Here is an 18,376-nt window from a genome sequence, read left to right on the forward strand (position 1 = left end):
CCTTGGACGTTCTTATTGACGATGAAACACAGAAATTGCATCGGAATTAAATTCAAAAGGCACAGTGCCGACCTAAGTAGAAGAGGACTAATACTCTCACTTTCTATGATTTGAACCTCTCCTGTGGGTCCAGTTTTAGATTCCGATGCTTCACTCCAGGTTTACTTTATACCTTGCAGCTTCTTATTGACAATGAAACACAGAAATTGCATCAGAATTTAATGACTTAAGTAAAAGAGGACTGACACTCTAACTTTCTATGATTTGAACTTCTCCTGTGAGTCCAGTTTTAGAATCCGATGCTTCACTTCAGGTTTGATGTATACCTTGCACCTTCTTAATGACGATGAAACACAGAAATTACATCCGAATTTAATACAAAAGGCACAATGCCGACTTAAGTTCAAGAGGACTGATATTCTAACTTTCTATGATTTGAACCTCTCCTGTGAGTCCAGTTCTAGATTCCGATGCTTCACTTCAGGTTAACTGTATCCCTTGGAAATTCTTATTGACGATGAAACACAGAAATTGCTTCCGAATTTAATACAAATGGCACAATGCCGACTTAAGTACAAGAGGGCTGACACTCTCACTTTCTATGATTCGAACCTCTCCTGTGGGGTCAGATTTAGAATCCGATGCTTCACTTCAGGTTTACTGTATCCCTTGGACCTTCTTATTGACGATAAAACACGGAAATAGCATCCGAATTTAATACAAATGGCACAATGCCGACTTAAGTACAAGAGGACTGACACTCGCTCTTTCTATGATTTGAACCTCTCCTGTGTGACAGGTTTAAATTCCGATGCTTCACTTCAGGTTTACTGTATCCCTTGGACCTTCTTATTGACGATGAAACACAGAAATTGAATCCGAATTTAATACAAAAATCACAATGGCGGCTTAAGTACAAGAGGACTGACGCTCTCACTTTCTATGATTTGAACATCTCCTGTGAGTCCAGTTCTAGATTTCGATGCTTCACTTCAGGTTTACTGTTTCCCTTGGACGTTCTTATTGACGATGAAACACAGAAACATCATCGGAATTAAATTCAAAAGGCACAGTGCCGACCTAAGTAGAAGAGGACTAATACTCTCACTTTCTATGATTTGAACCTCTCCTGTGAGTCCAGTTTTAGATTCCGATGCTTCACTTCAGGTTTACTGTATCCCTTGGACCTTCTTAGTGACGATGAAACACAGAGTTTGCATCCGAATTTAATACAAAAGGCCCAATACCGACTTAAGTACAAGAGGACTGACACTCTAACTTTCTATGATTTGAACCTCTCCTGTGAGTCCAGTTTTGGATTCCGATGCTTCACTTCAGGTTTACTGTATCCCTTGGACCTTCTTATTGACGATGAAACACAGAAATTGCATCCGAATTTAATACAAAAGGCACAACGGCGACTTAACTACAAGAGGACTGACACTCTCACTTTCTATGATTTGAACCTCTCCTGTGAGTCCAGTTTTATTTTCCGATGCTTCACTTCAGGTTTACTGTATCCCTTGGACCTTCTTATTGACGATGAAACACACAAATTGCATCGGAATTAAATTCAAAAGGCACAATGCCGACTTAAGTACAAGAGGACTGACACTCTAATTTTCTATGATTTGAACCGCTCCTGTGAGTCCAGTTTTGGATTCCGATGCTTCACTTCAGGTTTACTGTATCCCTTGGACCTTCTTATTGACGATGAAACACAGAAATTGCATCGGAATTAAATTCAAAAGGCACAATGCCGACTTAAGCAAAAGAGGACCTACACTCTCACTTTCTATGATTTGAACCTCTCCTGTGAGTCCAGTTTTAGATTCCGATGCTTCACTTCAGGTTTACTGTATCCCTTGAACCTTCTTATTGACGATGAAACACAGAAATTGCATCGGAATTAAATTCAAAAGGCATAATGCTGACTTAAGTACAAGAGCACTGACACTCTAACTTTCTATGATTTGAACCTCTCCTGTGAGTCCAGTTTTAGATTCCGATGCTTCACTTCAGGTTTACTGTATCCCTTGGACCTTCTTAGTGACGATGAAACACAGAGTTTGCATCCGAATTTAATACAAAAGGCCCAATACCGACTTAAGTACAAGAGGACTGACACTCTAACTTTCTATGATTTGAACCTCTCCTGTGAGTCCAGTTTTGGATTCCGATGCTTCACTTCAGGTTTACTGTATCCCTTGGACCTTCTTATTGACGATGAAACACAGAAATTGCATCCGAATTTAATACAAAAGGCACAACGGCGACTTAACTACAAGAGGACTGACACTCTCACTTTCTATGATTTGAACCTCTCCTGTGAGTCCAGTTTTATTTTCCGATGCTTCACTTCAGGTTTACTGTATCCCTTGGACCTTCTTATTGACGATGAAACACACAAATTGCATCGGAATTAAATTCAAAAGGCACAATGCCGACTTAAGTACAAGAGGACTGACACTCTAATTTTCTATGATTTGAACCTCTCCTGTGAGTCCAGTTTTAGATTCCGATGCTTCACTTCTTGTTTACTGTATCCCTTGGACCTTCTTATTGACGATGAAGCACAGAGTTTGCATCCGATTTTAATACAAAAGGCACAATACCGACTTAAGTACAAGAGGACTGACACTCTCACTTTCTATGATTTGAACCTCTCCTGTGAGTCCAGTATTAGATTCCGATGCTTCACATCAGGTTTACTGTATCCCTTGGACCTTCTTATTGACGATGAAACACAGAAATTGCATCCGAATTGAATACAAATGGCACAATGCCGACTTAAGTACAAGAGGACTGACACTCTCACTCACTATGATTCGAACCTCTCCTGTGAGGTCAGATTTAGATTCCGATGCTTCACTTCAGGTTTACTGTATACCTTGCACCTTGTTATTGACGATGAAACACAGAAATTGCATCGGAATTAAATTCAACAGGCACAATGCCGTCTTAAGTACAAGAGGATTGACACCCTCACTTTCTATGATTTGAACCTCTCCTGTGAGTCCAGTTTTAGATTCCGATGCTTCACTTCAGGTTTTCTGTATCCCTCGGACCTTCTAATTGACCATGGAACGCAGAGTTTGCATCCGAATTTAATACAAAAGGTACAATGCCGACTTAAGTACAAGAGGACTGACTCTCTAACTTTCTATGATTTGAACCTCTCCTGTGAGTCCAGTTTTAGATTCCGATGCTTCACTTCAGGGTTACTGTATCCCTTGGACCTTCTTATTGATGATGAAACACAGATATTGCATCGGATTTAATACAAAAAACACAATGGCGACTTAAGTACAAGAGGACTGACGCTCCCACTTTCTATGATTTGAACATCTCCTATGAGTCCAGTTTTAGATTCCGACGCTTCACTTCTGGTTTACTGTATCCCTTGGAATTTCTTATTGACGATGAAACACAGAAATTGCGTCGGAATCAAATTCAAAACGCACAATGCCGACATAAGTAAAAGAGGTCTGACACTCTCACTTTCTGTGATTTGAACCTCTCCTGTGAGTCCAGTTTTAGATTCCGATGCTTCACTTCAGGTTTACTGTATCCCTTGGACCTTCTTATTGACGATGAAACACAGAAATTGCATCGGAATTAAAGTCAAAAGGCACAATGCCGACTTAAGTACAAGAGGACTGACCCTCTAACTTTCTATGATTTGAACCTCTCCTGTGAGTCCAGTTTTCGATTCCGATGCTTCACTTCAGGTTTACTGTTTCCCTTGGACCTTCTTATTGACGATGAATCACAGTGTTTGCTTCCGAATTTAATACAAAAGGCACAATGCCGACTTAAGTACAAGAGGACTGACACTATAACTTTCTATGATTTGAACCTCTCCTGTGAGTCCAGTTTTGGATTTCGATACTTCACTTCATGTTTACTGTATCCCTTGGACCTTCTTATTGACGATGAAACACAGAAATTGCCTCCGAATTAATCCAAAAGCACAATGGCGACTTAAGTACAAGAGGACTGACACTTTCACTTTCTATGAATTGAACCTCTCCTGTGAGTCCAGTTTTAGATTCCGATGCTTAACCTCAGGTTTACTGTATCCCTTGGACATTCTTATTGACGATGAAACACAGTAATTGCACCCGAATTTAATACAAATGGCACAATGCCGACTTAAGTACAAGAGGGCTGACACTCTCACTTTCTATGATTGGAACCTCTCCAGTGAGGTCAGATTTAGATTCCGATGCTTCACTTCAGGTTTATTGTATCCCTTGGACCTTCTTATTGACGATAAAACACGGAAATCGCATCCGAATTTAATACAAATGGCACAATGCCGACATAAGTACAAGAGGACTGACACTCGCACTTTCTATGATTTGAACCTCTCCTGTGAGACCTGTTTTAAATTCCGATGCTTCACTTCAGGTTTACTGTATCCTTTGGACCTTCTTATTGACGATGAAACACAGAAATTGAATCCGAATTTAATACAAAAATCACAATGGCGGCTTAAGTACAAGAGGACTGACACTCTCACTTTCTATGATTTGAACATCTCCTGTGAGTCCAGTTCTAGATTCCGATGCTTCACTTGAGGTTTACTGTTTCCCTTGGACGTTCTTATTGACGATGAAACACAGAAATTGCATCGGAATTAAATTCAAAAGGCACAGTGCCGACCTAAGTAGAAGAGGACTAATACTCTCACTTTCTATGATTTCAACCTCTCCTGTGAGTCCAGTTTTAGATTCCGATGCTTCACTTCAGGTTTACTGTATACCTTGCAGTTTCTTATTGACGATGAAACACAGAAATTGCATCGGAATTAAATTCAAAAGGCACAATGCCGACTTAAGTACAAGAGGACTGTCACTCTCACTTTCTATTATTTCAACCTCTCCTGTGAGTCCAGTTTTACATTCCGATGCTTCACTTCAGGTTTACTGTATCCCTTGGACCTTCTAATTGACGATGAAACCCAGAGTTTGCATCCGAATTTAAAACAAAAGGTACAATGCCGACTTAAGTACAAGAGGACTGACACTCTAACTTTCTATGATTTGCACCTCTCCTGTGAGTCCAGTTTTAGATTCCGATGCTTCACTTCAGGGTTACTGTATCCCTTGGACCATCTTATTGATGATGAAACACAGAAATTGCATCCGAATTTAATACAAAAAACACAATGGCGACTTAAGTACAAGAGGACTGACGCTCTCACTTTCTATGATTTGAACATCTCCTATGAGTCCAGTTTTAGATTCTGACGCTTCACTTCTGGTTTACTGTATCCCTTGGAATTTCTTATTGACGATGAAACACAGAAATTGCATCCGAATTTAATACAAAAAACACAATGGCGACTTAAGTACAAGAGGACTGACGCTCTCACTTTCTATGGTTTGGACATCTCCTATGAGTCCAGTTTTAGAATCCGATGCTTCACTTCAGGTTTACTGTATCCCTTGGAATTTCTTATTGACGATGAAACACAGAAATTGCGTCGGAATTAAATTCAATACGCACAATGCCGACATAAGTAAAAGAGGTGTGACACTCTCACATTCTATGATTTGAACCTCTCCTGTGAGTCCAGTTTTAGATTCCGATGCTTCACTTCAGGTTTACTGTATCCCTCGGACCTTTTAAGTGACGATGGAACACAGAGTTTGCATCCGAATTTAATACAAAAGGTACAATGCCGACTTAAGTACAAGAGGACTGACTCTCTAACTTTCTATGATTTGAACCTCTCCTGTGAGTCCAGTTTTAGACTCCGATGCTTCACTTCAGGGTTACTGTATCCCTTGGACCTTCTTATTGATGATGAAACACAGAAATTGCATCCGAATTTAATACAAAAAACACAATGGCGACTTAAGTACAAGAGGACTAACGCTCTCACTTTCTATGATTTGAACATCTCCTATGAGTCCAGTTTTAGATTCCGACGCTTCACTTCTGGTTTACTGTATCCCTTGGAATTTCTTATTGACGATGATACACAGAAATTGCGTCGGAATCAAATTCAAAACGCACAATGCCGACATAATTAAAAGAGGTCTGACACTCTCACTTTCTATGATTTGAACCTCTCCTGTGAGTCCAGTTTTAGATTCCGATGCTTCACTTCAGGTTTACTGTATCCCTTGGACCTTCTTATTGACGATGAAACACAGAAATTGCATCGGAATTAAAGTCAAAAGGCACAATGCCGACTTTAGTTCAAGAGGACTGACCCTCTAACTTTCTGTGATTTGAACTTCTCCTGTGAGTCCAGTTTTCGATTCCGATGCTTTACTTCAGGTTTACTGTTTCCCTTGGACCTTCTTATTGACGATGAAACACAGTGTTTGCATCCGAATTTAATACAAAAGGCACAATGCCGACTTAAGTACAAGAGGACTGACACTCTAACTTTCTATGATTTGAACCTCTCCTGTGAGTCCAGTTTTGGATTTCGATATTTCACTTCAGGTTTACTGTATCCCTTGGACCTTCTTATCGACGATGAAACACAGAAATTGCCTCCGAATTTAATCCAAAAGCACAATGGCGACTTAAGTACAAGAGGACTGACACTTTCACTTTCTATGAATTGAACCTCTCCTGTGAGTCCAGTTTTAGATTCCGATGCTTCACCTCAGGTTTACTGTATCCCTTGGACATTCTTATTGACGATGAAACACAGAAATTGCACCCGAATTTAATACAAATGGCACAATGCCGACTTAAGTACAAGAGGGCTGACACTCTCACTTTCTATGATTGGAACCTCTCCTGTGAGGTCAGATTTAGATTCCGATGCTTCACTTCTGGTTTACTGTATCCCTTGGACCTTCTTATTGACGATAAAACACGGAAATCGCATCCGAATTTAATACAAATGGCACAATGCCGACTTAAGTACAAGAGGACTGACACTCGCACTTTCTATGATTTGAACCTCTCCTGTGAGACCTGTTTTAAATTCCGATGCTCACTTCACGTTTACTGTATCCTTTGGACCTTCTTATTGACGATGAAACACAGAAATTGAATCCGAATTTAATACAAAAATCACAATGGCGGCTTAAGTACAAGAGGACTGACACTCTCACTTTCTATGATTTGAACATCTCCTGTGAGTCCAGTTCTAGATTCCGATGCTTCACTTGAGGTTTCCTGTTTCCCTTGGACGTTCTTATTGACGATGAAACACAGCAATTGCATCGGAATTAAATTCAAAAGGCACAGTGCCGACCTAAGTAGAAGAGGACTAATACTCTCACTTTCTATGATTTGAACCTCTCCTGTGAGTCCAGTTTTAGATTCCGATGCTTCACTTCAGGTTTACTGTATACCTTGCAGCTTCTTATTGACGATGAAACACAGAAATTGCATCGGAATTAAATTCAAAAGGCACAATGCCGACTTAAGTACAAGAGGACTGTCACTCTCACTTTCTATGATTTCAACCTGTCCTGTGAGTCCAGTTTTACATTCCGATGCTTCACTTCAGGTTTACTGTATCCCTTGCACCTTCTAATTGACGATGAAACCCAGAGTTTGCAACCGAATTTAAAACAAAAGGTACAATGCCGACTTAAGTACAAGAGGACTGACACTCTAACTTTCTATGATTTGCACCTACCCTGTGAGTCCAGTTTTAGATTCCGATGCTTTACTTCAGGGTTACTGTATCCCTTGGACCTTCTTATTGATGATGAAACACAGAAATTGCATCCGAATTTAATACAAAAAACACAATGGCGACTTAAGTACAAGAGGACTGACGCTCTCACTTTCTATGATTTGAACATCTCCTATGAGTCCAGTTTTAGATTCCGACGCTTCACTTCTGGTTTACTGTATCCCTTGGAATTACTTATTGACGATGAAACACAGAAATTGCATCCGAATTTAATACAAAAAACACAATGGCGACTTAAGTACAAGAGGACTGACGCTCTCACTTTCTATGATTTGGACATCTCCTATGAGTACAGTTTTAGAATACGACGCTTCACTTCTGGTTTACTGTATCCCTTGGAATTTCTTATTGACGATGAAACACAGAAATTGCGTCGGAATCAAATTCAAAACGCACAATGCCGACATAAGTAAAAGAGGTCTGACACTCTCACTTTCTATGATTTGAACCTTTCCTGTGAGTCCAGTTTTAGATTCCGATGCTTCACTTCAGGTTTACTGTATCCCTCGGACCTTCTAATTGACGATGGGACACTGAGTTTGCATCCGAATTTAATACAAAAGGTACAATGCCGACTTAAGTACAAGAGGACTGACACTCTAACTTTCTATGATTTGAACCCCTCCTGTGAGTCCAGTTTTAGATTCCGATGCTTCACTTCAGGGTTACTGTATCCCTTGGACCTTCTTATTGATGATGAAACACAGAAATTGCATCCGAATTTAATACAAAAAACTCAATGGCGACTTAAGTACAAGAGGACTGACGCTCTCACTTTCTATGATTTGAACACCTCCTATGAGTCCAGTTTTAGAATCCGACGCTTCACTTCTGGATTACTGTATCCCTTGGAATTTCTTATTGACGATGAAACACAGAAATTGCGTCGGAATCAAATTCAAAACGCACAATGCCGACATAAGTAAAAGAGGTCTGACAATCTCACTTTCTATGATTTGAACCTCTCCTGTCAGTCCAGTTTTAGATTCCGATGCTTCACTTCAGGTTTACTGTATCCCTTGGACCTTCTTATTGACGATGAAACACGGAAATAGCATCCGAATTTAATACAAATCGCACAATGCCGACTTAAGTACAAGAGGACTGACACTCTCACTCACTATGATTCGAACCTCTCCTGTGAGGTCAGATTTAGATTCCGATGCTTCACTACAGGTTTAATGTATACCTTGCACCTTGTTATTGACGATGAAACACAGAAATTACATCGGAATTAAATTCAACAGGCACAATGCCGTCTTAAGTACAAGAGGACTGACACCCTCACTTTCTATGATTTGAACCTCTCCTGTGAGTCCAGTTTTAGATTCCGATGCTTCACTTCAGGTTTACTGTATCCCTCGGACCTTTTAATTGACGATGGAACACAGAGTTTGCATCCGAATATAATACAAAAGGTACAATGCCGACTTAAGTACAAGAGGACTGACTCTCTAACTTTCTATGATTTGAACCTCTCCTGTGAGTCCAGTTTTAGACTCCGATGCTTCACTTCAGGGTTACTGTATCCCTTGGACCTTCTTATTGATGATGAAACACAGAAATTGCATCCGAATTTAATACAAAAAACACAATGGCGACTTAAGTACAGGAGTACTAACGCTCTCACTTTCTATGATTTGAACATCTCCTATGAGTCCAGTTTTAGATTCCGACGCTTCACTTCTGGTTTACTGTATCCCTTGGAATTTCTTATTGAGGATGAAACACAGAAATTGCGTCGGAATCAAATTCAAAACGCACAATGCCGACATAAGTAAAAGAGGTCTGACACTCTCACTTTCTATGATTTGAACCTCTCCTGTGAGTCCAGTTTTAGATTCCGATGCTTCACTTCAGGTTTACTGTATCCCTTGGACCTTCTTATTGACGATGAAACACAGAAATTGCATCGGAATTAAAGTCAAAAGGCACAATGCCGACTTTAGTTCAAGAGGACTGACCCTCTAACTTTCTATGATTTGAACTTCTCCTGTGAGTCCAGTTTTCGATTCCGATGCTTTACTTCAGGTTTACTGTTTCCCTTGGACCTTCTTATTGACGATGAAACACAGTGTTTGCATCCGAATTTAATACAAAAGGCACAATGCCGACTTAAGTACAAGAGGACTGACACTCTAACTTTCTATGATTTGAACCTCTCCTGTGAGTCCAGTTTTGGATTTTGATATTTCACTTCAGGTTTACTGTATCCCTTGGACCTTCTTATTGACGATGAAACACAGAAATTGCCTCCGAATTTAATCCAAAAGCACAATGGCGACTTAAGTACAAGAGGACTGACACTTTCACTTTCTATGAATTGAACCTCTCCTGTGAGTCCAGTTTTAGATTCCGATGCTTCACCTCAGGTTTACTGTATCCCTTGGACATTCTTATTGACGATGAAACACAGAAATTGCACCCGAATTTAATACAAATGGCACAATGCCGACTTAAGTACAAGAGGGCTGACACTCTCACTTTCTATGATTGGAACCTCTCCTGTGAGGTCAGATTTAGATTCCGATGCTTCACTTCTGGTTTACTGTATCCCTTGGACCTTCTTATTGACGATAAAACACGGAAATCGCATCCGAATTTAATACAAATTGCACAATGCCGACTTAAGTACAAGAGGACTGACACTCGCACTTTCTATGATTTGAACCTCTCCCGTGAGACCTGTTTTAAATTCCGATGCTCACTTCACGTTTACTGTATCCTTTGGACCTTCTTATTGACGATGAAACACAGAAATTGAATCCGAATTTAATACAAAAATCACAATGGCGGCTTAAGTACAAGAGGACTGACACTCTCACTTTCTATGATTTGAACATCTCCTGTGAGTCCAGTTCTAGATTCCGATGCTTCACTTGAGGTTTACTGTTTCCCTTGGACGTTCTTATTGACGATGAAACACAGCAATTGCATCGGAATTAAATTCAAAAGGCACAGTGCCGACCTAAGTAGAAGAGGACTAATACTCTCACTTTCTATGATTTGAACCTCTCCTGTGAGTCCAGTTTTAGATTCCGATGCTTCACTTCAGGTTTACTGTATACCTTGCAGCTTCTTATTGACGATGAAACACAGAAATTGCATCGGAATTAAATTCAAAAGGCACAATGCCGACTTAAGTACAAGAGGACTGTCACTCTCACTTTCTATGATTTCAACCTCTCCTGTGAGTCCAGTTTTACATTCCGATGCTTCACTTCAGGTTTACTGTATCCCTTGCACCTTCTAATTGACGATGAAACCCAGAGTTTGCATCCGAATTTAAAACAAAAGGTACAATGCCGACTTAAGTACAAGAGGACTGACACTCTAACTTTCTATGATTTGCACCTACCCTGTGAGTCCAGTTTTAGATTCCGATGCTTTACTTCAGGGTTACTGTATCCCTTGGACCTTCTTATTGATGATGAAACACAGAAATTGCATCCGAATTTAATACAAAAAACACAATGGCGACTTAAGTACAAGAGGACTGACGCTCTCACTTTCTATGATTTGAACATCTCCTATCAGTCCAGTTTTAGATTCCGACGCTTCACTTCTGGTTTACTGTATCCCTTGGAATTACTTATTGACGATGAAACACAGAAATTGCATCCGAATTTAATACAAAAAACACAATGGCGACTTAAGTACAAGAGGACTGACGCTCTCACTTTCTATGATTTGGACATCTCCTATGAGTCCAGTTTTAGAATACGACGCTTCACTTCTGGTTTAATGTATCCCTTGGAATTTCTTATTGACGATGAAACACAGAAATTGCGTCGGAATCAAATTCAAAACGCACAATGCCGACATAAGTAAAAGAGGTCTGACACTCTGACTTTCTATGATTTGAACCTTTCCTGTGAGTCCAGTTTTAGATTCCGATGCTTCACTTCAGGTTTACTGTATCCCTCGGACCTTCTAATTGACGATGGGACACTGAGTTTGCATCCGAATTTAATACAAAAGGTACAATGCCGACTTAAGTACAAGAGGACTGACACTCTAACTTTCTATGATTTGAACCTCTCCTGTGAGTCCAGTTTTAGATTCCGATGCTTCACTTCAGGGTTACTGTATCCCTTGGACCTTCTTATTGATGATGAAACACAGAAATTGCATCCGAATTTAATACAAAAAACACAATGGCGACTTAAGTACAAGAGGACTGACGCTCTCACTTTCTATGATTTGAACATCTCCTATGAGTCCAGTTTTAGATTCCGACGCTTCACTTCTGGTTTACTGTATCCCTTGGAATTTCTTATTGACGATGAAACACAGAAATTGCGTCGGAATCAAATGCAAAACGCACAATGCGGACATAAGTAAAAGAGGTCTGACACTCTCACTTGCTATGATTTGAACCTCTCCTGTGAGTCCAGTTTTAGATTCCGATGCTTCACTTCAGGTTTACTGTATCCCTTGGACCTTCTTATTGACGATGAAACACAGAAATTGCATCGGAATAAATTCAAAAGGCACAATGCCGACTTAAGTACAAGAGGACTGACACTCTTACTTTCTATGATTTGAACTTCTCCTGTGAGTCCAGTTTTGGATTTCGATACTTCACTTCAGGTTTACTGTATCCCTTGGACCTTCTTATTGACGATGAAACACAGAAATTGCCTCCGAATTTAATCCAAAAGCACAATGGCGACTTAAGTACAATTCTATGAATTGAACCTCTCCTGTGAGTCCAGTTTTAGATTCCGATGCTTTACCTCAGATTTACTGTATCCCTTGGACATTCTTATTGACGATGAAACACAGAAATTGCATCCGAATTTAATACAAATGGCACAATGCCGACTTAAGTACAAGAGAACTGACACTCGTACTTTCTATGATTTGAACCTCTCCTGTGAGTCCTGTTATCAATTCCGATGCTTCACTTCAGGGTTACTGTATCCTTTGGACCTTCTTATTGACGATGAAACACAGAAATTGAATCCGAATTTAATACAAAAATCACAATGGCGGCTTAAGTACAAGAGGACTGACACTCTCACTTTCTATGATTTGAACCTCTCCTGTGAGTCCAGTTTTGGATTTCGATACTTCACTTCAGGTTTACTGTATCCCTTGGACCTTCTTATTGACGATGAAACACAGAAATTGCCTCCGAATTTAATCCAAAAGCACAATGGCGACTTAAGTACAGTTCTATGAATTGAACCTCTCCTGTGATTCCAGTTTTAGATTCCGATGCTTTACCTCAGGTTTACTGTATCCCTTGGACATTCTTATTGACGATGAAACACAGAAATTGCATCCGAATTTAATACAAATGGCACAATGCCGACTTAAGTACAAGAGGACTGTCACTCTCACTTTCTATGATTTGAACCTCTCCTGTGAGTCCAGTTTTACATTCCGATGCTTCACTTCAGGTTTACTGTATCCCTTGGACCTTCTAATTGACGATGAAACACAGAGTTTGCATCCGAATTTAAAACAAAAGGTACAATGCCGACTTAAGTACAAGAGGACTGACACTCTAACTTTCTATGATTTGCACCTCCCCTGTGAGTCCAGTTTTAGATTCCGATGCTTCACTTCAGGTTTACTGTATCCCTTGGACCTTCTTATTGACGATGTAACACCGAAATTGCATCCGAATTTAATACAAAAATCACAATGGCGGCTTAAGTACTAGAGGGCAGACACTCTCACTTTCTATGATTTGAACATCTCCTGTGAGTCCAGTACTAGATTCCGATGCTTCACTTCAGGTTTGCGGTATCCCTTGGACCTTCTTATTGACGATGAAACACAGAAATTGCATCCGAAATTAATACAAAAGTCACAATGGTGACTTAAGTATAAGAGGACTGACACTCTCACTTTCTAAGATTCGAACCTCTCCTGTGAGGTCTGATTTAAATTCCGATGCTTCACTTCAGGTTTACTGTATCCCTTGGACCTTCTTGTTGACGATAAAACACAGAAATCGCATCCGAATTTAATACAAATGGCACAATGCCGACTTAAGTACAAGAGGACTGACACTCTCACCCTCTATGATTCGAACCTCTCCTGTGACGTCAGATTTAGATTCCGATGCTTCACTACAGGTTTACTGTATACCTTGCACCTTGTTATTGACGATGAAACACAGAAATTACATCGGAATTAAATTCAAAAGGCACAATGCCGTCTTAAGTACAAGAGGACTGACACCCTCACTTTCTATGATTTGAACCTCTCCTGTGAGTCCAGTTTTGGATTCCGATGCTTCACTTCAGGTTTACTGTTTCCCTTGGACGTTCTTATTGACGATGAAACACAGAAATAGCATCGGAATTAAAAATCAAAAGGCACAGTGCCGACCTAAGTAGAAGAGGACTAATACTCTCACTTTCTATGATATGAACCTCTCCTGTGAGTCCAGTTTTAGATTCCGATGCTTCACTTCAGGTTTACTGTATACCTTGCAGCTTCTTATTGACGATGAAACACAGAGTTTGCATCCGAATTTAATACAAAAGGCACAATGCCGACTTAACTACAAGAGGACTGACACTCTAACTTTCTATGATTTGAATCTCTCCTGTGAGTCCAGTTTTAGATTCCGATGCTTCACTTCAGTTTTACTGTATCCCTTGGACGTTCTTATTGACGATGAAACACAGAAATTGCATCGGAATTAAATTCAAAAGGCACAGTGCCGACCTATGTAGAAGACGACTAACACGCTCACTTTCTATGATTTGAACCTCTCCTGTGAGTCCAGTTTTAGATTCCGATGCTTCACTTCAGGTTTACTGTATACCTTGCACCTTCTTATTGACGATGAAACACAGAATTTGCATCGGAATTAAATTCAAAAGCCACAATGTCGACTTAAGTACAAGAGCACTGACACTCTCACTTTCTATGAATTGAACCTCTCCTGTGAGTCCAGTTTTAGAATCCGATGCTTCACTTCAGGTTTACTGTATCCCTTGGACCTTCTTGTTGACGATAAAACACAGAAATCGCATCCGAATTTAATACAAATGGCACAATGCCGTCTTAAGTAAAAGAGGACTGACACTCTAACATTCTATGATTTGAACCTCTCCTGCGAGTCCAGTTTTAGATTCCGATGCTTCACTTAAGGTTTACTGTATCCCTTGGACCTTCTTATTGACGATGTAACACAGAAATTGCATCCGAATTTAATACAAAAGGCACATTACCGACTTAAGTACAAGAGGAGTGACACTCTAACTTTCTATGATTTGAATCTATCCTGTGAGTCCAGTTGTAGATTCCGATGCTTCACTTCAGTTTTACTGTATGCCTTGGACGTTCTTATTGACGATGAAACCCAGAAATTGCATCGGAATTAAATTCAAAAGGCACAGTGCCGACCTAAGTAGAAGACGACTAACACACTCACTTTCTATGATTTGAACCTCTCCTGTGAGTCCAGTTTTAGATTCCGATGCTTCACTTCAGGTTTACTGTATACCTTCCACCTTCTTATTGACGATGAAACACAGAATTTGCATCGGAATTAAATTCAAATAGCACAATGTCGACTTAAGTACAAGAGCACTGACACTCTCACTTTCTATGAATTGAACCTCTCCTGTGAGTCCTGTTTTATAATCCGATGCTTCACTTCAGGTTTGCTGTGTACCTTGCACCTTCTTAATGACGATGAAACACAGAAATTGCATCCGAATTTAATACAAAAGGCAGAATGCCGACTTAAGTACAAGAGGACTGACATTCTAACTTTCTATGATTTGAACCTCTCCTGTGAGTCCAGTTTTAGATTCCGATGCTTCACTTCAGGTTTACTGTATCCCTTGGACCTTCTTATTGACGATAAAACACGGAAATCGCATCCGAATTTAATACAAATGGCACAATGCCGACTTAAGTACAAGAGGACTGACACTTGCACTTTCTTTGATTTGAACCTCTCCTGTGAGACCGGTTTTAAGTTCCGATTCTTCACTTCAGGTTTACCGTATCCCTTGGACCTTCTTATTGACGATGAAACACAGAAATTGAATCCGAATTTAATACAAAAATCACAATGGCGGCTTAACTACAAGAAGACTGACACTCTCACTTTCTATGATTTGAACATCTCCTGTGAGTCCAGTTCTAGATTCCGAAGCTTCACTTCAGGTTTGCTGTTTCCCTTGGACGTTCTTATTGACGATGAAACACAGAAATTGCATCGGAATTAAATTAAAAAGGCACAGTGCCGACCTAAGTAGAAGAGGACTAATACGCTCACTTTCTATGATTTGAACCTCTCCTGTGGGTCCAGTTTTAGATTCCGATGCTTCACTCCAGGTTTACTGTATACCTTGCAGCTTCTTATTGAAGATGAAACACAGAATTTGCATCTGAATTTAATACAAATGGCACAATGTCGACTTAAGTAAAAGAGGACTGACACTCTAACTATCTATGATTTGAACCTCTCCTGTGAGTCCAGTTTTAGAATCCGATGCTTCACTTCAGGTTTGCTGTATACCTTGCACCTTCTTAATGACAACGAAACACAGAAATTGCATCAGATTTTAATACAAAAGGCACAATGCCGACTTAAGTACAAGAGGACTGACATTCTAACTTTCTATGATTTGAACCTCTCCTGTGAGTCCAGTTTTAGATTCCGATGCTTCACTTCATGTTTACTGTATCCCTTGGACCTTCTTATTGACAATGAAACACAGAAAAAGCATCGGAATTAATTTCAAAAGGCACAAAGCCGACTTAAGTGCAAGAGGACTGACATTGTAACTATCTATGATCTGAACCTCTCCTAAGAGACCAGTTTTAGATTCTGATGCTTCACTTCAGGTTTACTGTATCCCTTGGACCTTCTAATTGACGATGAAACACAGAAATTGCATCCGAACTTAATACAAAAGGTACAATGGCGGCTTAAGTACAAGAGGACTGACACTTTCACATTTTATGATTTGAACCTCTCCTGTGAGTCCAGTTTTAGATTCCGTAGCTTCACTTCAGGTTTACTGTATCCCTTGGACCTTCATATTGACGATGACACACAGAAATTGCATCCGAATTTAATACAAATGGCACAATGCCGACATAAGTACAAGAGGACTGACACTCTCACCCTCTATGATTCGAACCTCTCCTGTGACGTCAGATTTAGATTCCGATGCTTCACTACAGGTTTACTGTATACCTTGCACCTTGTTATTGACGATGAAACACAGAAATTACATCGGAATTAAATTCAAAAGGCACAATGCCGTCTTAAGTACAAGAGGACTGACACCCTCACTTTCTATGATTTGAACCTCTCCTGTGAGTCCAGTTTTAGATTCCGATGCTTCACTTCAGGTTTACTGTTTCCCTTGGACGTTCTTATTGACGATGAAACACAGAAATAGCATCGGAATTAAATTCAAAAGGCACAGTGCCGACCTAAGTAGAAGAGGACTAATACTCTCACTTTCTATGATATGAACCTCTCCTGTGAGTCCAGTTTTAGATTCCGATGCTTCACTTCAGGTTTACTGTATACCTTGCAGCTTCTTATTGACGATGAAATACAGAGTTTGCATCCGAATTTAATACAAAAGGCACAATGCCGACTTAAGTACAAGAGGACTGACACTCTAACTTTCTATGATTTGAATCTCTCCTGTGAGTCCAGTTTTAGATTCCGATGCTTCACTTCAGTTTTACTGTATCCCTTGGACGTTCTTATTGACGATGAAACACAGAAATTGCATCGGAATTAAATTCAAAAGGCACAGTGCCGACCTAAGTAGAAGACGACTAACACACTCACTTTCTATGATTTGAACCTCTCCTGTGAGTCCAGTTTTAGATTCCGATGCTTCACTTCAGGTTTACTGTATACCTTGCACCTTCTTATTGACGATGAAACACAGAATTTGCATCGGAATTAAATTCAAAAGGCACAATGTCGACTTAAGTACAAGAGCACTGACACTCTCACTTTCTATGAATTGAACCTCTCCTGTGAGTCCTGTTTTAGAATCCGATGCTTCACTTCAGGTTTGCTGTATACCTTGCACCTTCTTAATGACGATGAAACACAGAAATTGCATCCGAATTTAATACAAAAGGCACAATGCCGACTTAAGTTCAAGAGGACTGACATTCTAACTTTCTATGATTTGAACCTCTCCTGTGAGTCCAGTTTTAGATTCCGATGCTTCACTTCAGGTTTACTGTATCCCTTGGACCTTCTTATTGACGATAAAACACGGAAATCGCATCCGAATTTAATACAAATGGCACAATGCCGACTTAAGTACAAGAGGACTGACACTTGCACTTTCTTTGATTTGAACCTCTCCTGTGAGACCGGTTTTAAATTCCGATGCTTCACTTCAGGTTTACTGTATCCCTTGGACCTTCTTATTGACGATGAAACCCAGAAATTGCATCGGAATTAAATTCAAAAGGCACAGTGCCGACCTAAGTAGAAGACGACTAACACACTCACTATCTATGATTTGAACCTCTCCTGTGAGTCCAGTTTTAGATTCCGATGCTTCACTTCAGTTTTACTGTATACCTTCCACCTTCTTATTGACGATGAAACACAGAATTTGCATCGGAATTAAATTCAAAAGGCACAATGTCGACTTAAGTACAAGAGCACTGACTCTCTCACTTTCTAAGAATTGAACCTCTCCTGTGAGTCCTGTTTTAGAATCC

The sequence above is a fragment of the Schistocerca serialis genome, chromosome 11 (assembly GCF_023864345.2).
Source record: "Schistocerca serialis cubense isolate TAMUIC-IGC-003099 chromosome 11, iqSchSeri2.2, whole genome shotgun sequence".
NCBI lineage: Eukaryota > Metazoa > Arthropoda > Insecta > Orthoptera > Acrididae > Schistocerca > Schistocerca serialis.